Source organism: Aegilops tauschii, chromosome 1 (genome assembly GCF_002575655.3).
Source record: "Aegilops tauschii subsp. strangulata cultivar AL8/78 chromosome 1, Aet v6.0, whole genome shotgun sequence".
NCBI classification, from domain to species: Eukaryota; Viridiplantae; Streptophyta; class Magnoliopsida; order Poales; family Poaceae; genus Aegilops; species Aegilops tauschii.
The window spans coordinates 258,559,684-258,565,882 of record NC_053035.3 but is presented as its reverse complement, the minus strand read 5'-3'; the positions used below and the strand labels follow the sequence as shown (position 1 = coordinate 258,565,882).

General features: G+C 48.0%; 1 pseudogene; it reads left to right on the top strand.

The window, feature by feature from the left end:
* Positions 1-710: 710 nt before the first annotated feature.
* Positions 711-5,399, top strand: LOC141020901 (disease resistance protein Pik-2-like; annotated as a pseudogene).
* The last annotated feature ends 800 nt before the right edge of the window (positions 5,400-6,199 follow it).

Below are 6,199 nucleotides of genomic sequence, written 5' to 3'. Positions count from 1 at the left end.
TGGCCGCCGCCGCCGAGACTGCCCTCAATTTGGCGAAGGCAGACTACGCCCGCGAGCAGATGGAGCGCCAGCGCCGAGCCTTCGAGAAGATCGCCGCTCAGCGCCGCGGACGCGAGGAGGGCGGCGTCGTCATCCTCGACAGCGACGACGAGGAAGCACCCGGGACGTCCACCCCCCCCCCCCCCCCCCCCCCCCCCCCCCGCGCATCGGCGACGCTGGTCAGGGATGCAGCAGGGACGGCGGCGGCACCCAGCACGGGGGCGATGATGACGGCGACGGCGGCGGCGGCGGCGACTACACCCGGTTCTGCAGGCTCCTCGGCATGTAGAAGGCGGAAGGCGACGGTGGCTGGGTGTAGTTGTCGTTTTTAGTTTGTGTTTTTAAGTTTTTGTACAAATGCCTAGTTTGGATGAAATTGTGTCGTGTTTGGCCGATTTTATGTTTAAAAAAAGGCGTCTCGGGCGGTGGCTGAAAACCCGATCAGCCTCATGTCAAAATAATCGTCGATTCGTTCGCAGATGGTGCTATCTCACGCTTCTATGGGACCGAACGGCTGGAGATGCTCTCATTGGTTGCTGTTAGGGGCGCCCTGCCGCTGGGGCCAGCACGTTTAGGCCAGTAACACGCATACCGGCCGGCTCATGTACCAGCGTGCCGTGCCAGGCCCATTTAACCTGTCCGTGCCGGGCCGGCTCTTAGGGTTCACATCATGCGTTCTCACCCTCGCGTGAGTCAACTCACCGGATCCCTAGAGAGAGAAAAGCCCTAGGACCCCCCCGTCCTTTCTCCTGTCTCCATTTTCTTTGGCGGCGGCGGCGGCCGATTGATTCCCGCGCGGCGCAGCAGCGGTGGATCGAATCCTGGAGGCGCTTCTCCTGCGCAGAGGATTACAGCGCAAATCATTGGCTGCTTGCGACGCGAGCGGCTGGCGGAATCAGGGGCCAGGGAGGAGCGGTAGCAGCGACGGCTTGATCTTGGTGCGCTTCCAAGTCACGGCAAGCAGCGAAGGTTCTGTTCGTTCTTCTCCCCAAATCAAGGGAATATACGAGGCTTGTTTTGATAGGCGGCGGCTACACCTGGGCAGCGCGAGTCCGCCGCAGAGGCTTACAGCGCGAATCATTGGCTGCTTGCGACGGGAGCGACTGGCGGAATCAGGGTCCGGGGAGGAGCGGCAAGCAGCGGCAGCAGTGACGGCTTGATATTGGTGCGCGTCCACCTCACTGCAAACAATAAGGTTCTGTTCGTTCTTCTCCCCTAATCAAGGCTCGCAAGCAACACCATCTGTACGAGGCTGGTTTTGGTCAGCGGCGGCTACTCCTGGGACGGCCAAGAGACACACACAAAGATGAACTCAGTGACAGAGAGCGGATTGAACTCAGTTACAGAGAGTGGATTGAACTCGATGACAGAAAGCCGATTGAACTCAGTGACAGGGAGCGGATTGAACTCAGTGACAGAGAGCGGATTGAACTCAGTGACAGAGAGCGGATTGAACTCAGTTACAGAGAGTGGATTGAACTCGGTGACAGAAAGCCGATTGAACTCAGTAAGAGAGAGAGGATTCTTCAGTTTGGTGGATGAACCTATGGTGACAGGATCGATCGACTCCCTGCTCGCTAAGCTCAACTTCACCACCAAACTGAAGAAGAGGCGTGCCAAAGTGATGAAAGAACTATATCAAGATGTGTTGAAACTAAAGAAAGGTTTCGACAATCTTGGCGGGGGCCGGGTGATGGATCCATGTGCCCTATTGTGGACGCAGTTTGCTAGAGATCTGGTCTTTGACATTGAAGAGTGGGTTGATGCGAAGCCGGGTTCCGCAAATTCATCAAAGAGAGAGTTAATTGATCTGTTCAAGCACCGGATCCATAATGTGTGTGAGGAGTTCACGTGGTGCGACCTTCTCGGTCCTACCGAAGATCAGTTCAAGCTTATCCATGATTTGCATAAAGATTTGGAGAGCCTTAAGAAAGATCTCCCCTATAAGTTTGGCCCACCGGTGAATCCTGAGCAGTCAGTGTGGATGGATCAAACATGTGAGCTGGTCAGCAAGGTGGAAACTTTGGTCCATCAAAAGCCAATAAAGGACATGGATGAATCATGGGAAAAACTAATACAGGAATACAAGGCCAAAATACAACAAACACGTGATACACCCAGTACAGCCCCCATTTGCTGTCCACTGCTTTCTGAGGAGAAAACCCACAACCTCATTGGTCTCAAAGGACCAAGTAGTAAGCTTCTCATGCATCTGACTTCCTCGCAGGCAAGGCTAAAGCTGGTGTCTGTCGTCGGAATGGAAGGCCTTGGTAAGACTACTCTTGCCAAGGAGGTATATGCAAAGCTTCAAAGCAAGTTCGAGTGCCGATCTTTCGTTACTGTTGGCAAAAACGCGTATCTAACGGCCACTCTACTGGATATACTTCATCAAGTAAAGCCACAGGGTACTATTCCTCGCAATGGCCCGGGAGCTCCTGAAATTAACCAAGTCGTAACCGAGCTCAGGGAATACCTCGTCACAAAGAGGTATTTCTTGTTTACATTGTCATACTGTAGATAGACATGTTATTGGGCTTTCATGTAGCAAGACAATGCAAAAGAGCATCACCGAATGTAGACTGAGGCTGTTGACTAGATGTATTCATTTTGTTCTTTCTATTAATTTTAATCTGAAATCACATCGAATTAATGACGGTTAATGTTATTTGATGCTTCACAAGATAATTATGATAAAAGATCAATCTTTTAGCAGTTTTTATCTCTGTTTTTGTTGTATTTTGTCAACCCTTATATCCATGCAGACCGAACAATCATTTTTTTTTGCAGCTTTTCTGTTTAGCAGTATCAGCATATCAGAGACACTTTTAATGTATCGGTAACCAATAGAGCCATTGGTAGGATCTAACTGACTTGGAATTATTGAGTAGATAAATAACAAAACAGAACCAACTTGCTATAATGTCATCTGTTTAAATTGATCTTCTTTTAGCTGATAACGCTAACTTTGTTCCTTTAATATATGTCAGCTATTTCATCTTAATTGATGACATTTGGAGCATCCGGGTATGGGATATTCTTAATTGTGCTTTGCCTGAGGATGATCTTGGAAGTAGAGTATTGATCACAACTTGCATCAGCAATGTTGCCAAATGTTGTTCTATGCGCCCCGTTGATGCCATCCACCAGATGGAGCCTCTTAGCGAGGAAGACTCAAAGACATTATTTCATGAGGAGGCAAAAAGGCCCGCTGCAAATGAGTTGTTGAAAATGTGCGGTGGCATGCCATTGGCAGTAATTGTTGCAGCCGGCAGGAAATCTGCAGGACTAGCTGAGTCAGAGATCGGTGAGCGATGTATCCTTTCGACATCAGACCAATATTCCACATCAGATGGGATGAGAATGATATTGCAAATGAGCTATGATGAACTGCCTGCTCCCTTGAAGTCTTGTCTTCTATACCTTTGTGTTTTCCCAGAATATTATACCATCAAGAATGCTGTGGATCGCTGAGGGATTTATCTTAGGAAGATGTGAAGAAAGCTTGTGGAGGACAGGAGAAATCTCAAATCTATTTCAACGAGCTCATCAGTAGGGGGCTGATTCAGCCAGTGTTTGGCTACGAAGATGGCCAGGCTGTGGCGTGTACGGTGCATGGTGTGATCCTTGAGTTCATCAAATCTTTGTCTAGGAAATACAAGTTTGCTACGACGGGTGCAGACTTGAGGTCTGGAGTATGTCCTTGGTACCCAATTCGCCATTTCTCAGTCGATTACTGCAGTAAGCAAGATGAAGTGAACACATTGGACTTAAGAACCCTGCACCTTTCTAGCATGCGGACCCTCCAAGTCTTTGGGCCTGTTGGATGGACAACTCTCCGCACAGGTTCTAAGGTTATGAAAGGGAAGGCTGTTGCGGGGGATACTGAGGGGATCCCTCTTCTGTCAACCTTCAAAAATTTACGGGTACTCGATCTGGAAGATAATGACAATTTGAGAAGCCACCATCTGAAAGGCATTGGAGGGTTGGTTCTGCTAAGGTACCTGGGGCTTAGAGGGTCTGCTATCTGTGCATTACCAGACGAAATAGGAAAGCTGGAGCACTTGGAGACGCTAGATGTCAGGCACACTAACCTGAGAAATCTGCCTGCATCTATAGTTGGATTGGAAAGGTTGGTATGCCTACTGATTGAAGATGCCGTGGAGATGCTGGGCAATATCCTTGTAATGCAAGGACTACAAGAAGTATCAACGATCAGGGTCGACAACATCGAGTCACTCCATGAGGTGGTGGAGCTGCTGGCTCGGTCGGAGAGGCTGAGCATCCTTGGCTTGAGCTTTGACGGACTAAGCCCATCTCTGGACAGTGCACGTGCATTCACCGATTTATTGAGGGCGGTTGGACAGTCTAAACTTCGGTCCCTATCTCTGCATTGTCTTCATGGTGACTGGATTGGCCTACTGGACTCGAGACCATACCAGCTGCGAAGATTTGAGGTGTCTATACCTGTTCCAGTCTTGGAAAGTACTGTATTTATTATTCCCTGCTGTATCACCCACTTGAATATTGAAGTGGCTCAGTTGGGAGAGGAAGGTCTCATTGTGATCGCGTCCATGCCCCAGCTTGTCCTTCTCAAGTTAGCATCTTCAGGACCTGCTGCTGCCATGATGGACACGGACACATCCTTACGAAAACAGAGAAGAAGAGCGAGAATTCGGAGCGGAGCCTTTCTGTGTCTTAAGGTGTTCTGGTTCACATGCAAGGCTGGTGGGAATGAGGTGCAGTTTGATCCAGGAGCCATGCCACAGCTGCAGGGGCTGCGGCTCCACTTCAACACTCTAGAGACGCTGTCCCTTTATGGAGATTTTGATTTTGGCATTGAGCATCTCTCTAGTCTCAACAGAATCCATGTGACCTTCACATGTGAGGATACTGCCGCTCCAGAGGTGGTGCATGCAGAGGCTGCCATCAAACAGCAAGTATCTCAGATCTCCTCCGCCAACACACCAACAATAGAGTTCAGCAGAGAGAAACCCAGGATGCTCGAGGAGAAAAAGAAGACGGTGGCCATGATCACCCAGAAAAGTAGCTTCAGTAGATGGTTGAGGGGAAAAAGGAGAGGATAGGCCCGCTTACAGAGAAGGAACACGATCACTCTGCACGAAATGATGATTGTATTTCTGGTTAAGCAAGTGGCGAAATATCAACCGTTGAGGTGACGACTCCCAACTTTGCTTTGCCTGTTTTGTTTGTGAGCTTTACAATTTGTAGGTGTCTTTTCCCATTGTATGCAAAGTTATTTCCAGCTGACATGATGGTGCATGATTGATGGACCAACTCATGGTAATACTATAGTATAACTCTATGCAAGCGTAAACTTTTTAACAAATGGTATTATGGTATGTAGCACCTGCGTTTTGCCCTGATGGTACTCCCTCCGTTCCTAAATACAAGTCTTTTTTAGACATATTTTAGAGTGTAGATTCACTCATTTTGCTCCGTATGTAGTCACTTGTTAAAATATCTATATAAAGACTTATATTTGGGAACGGAGGGATTGGTCGGAGACTGCGTCTTTCAAAGTTTTGTGTCTTCTTTGATACATGCCAGTACAAAGTTTTAGTTTTGAAATATGCCACAAGGTACGTCGAGAATGAACTCCACTTCAGTGGATCAGTAGAACAGTCTGCTGGTTGTGGGCGCGTTTAGTACGGACGTAACAACATGCAAGGATACTCAGCATGAAACAGTCGCATACGGTCATGCGTATGACGGCGATGGAATATGACGACGCGATAACGGAAGTCTGTGTATATGTATTGTTGGTACAGGAACCGGAACCACGTGCGGGCAAACGTTCCGGCGATATTCGGTACGATTAAGTTTGCTTCCAACGTTGCCCTCAAACACAAGTTTGCATCCAACGATTCAGTTTGCTTCCAGCTACGTGGTTCCGTTTAGGAGAGCCTCCAAGACGATTTGTTTACTTCACAGATTTAATTCTTCACATGCTCTGCGTTTGAGCAACACATATTTGCTAACATGAAGTCAACTAGAAAATTAACTTCCACCTAAACTTAAATTGGTTTCCATTGTAGCCAATACATTGTTTCGAAACAAAAAGACATCTTCCATCCAACAAAAGGCTAATACAATTACAACAATACAAATTAGTTACACTATAAAACAAAAGAAGATACAA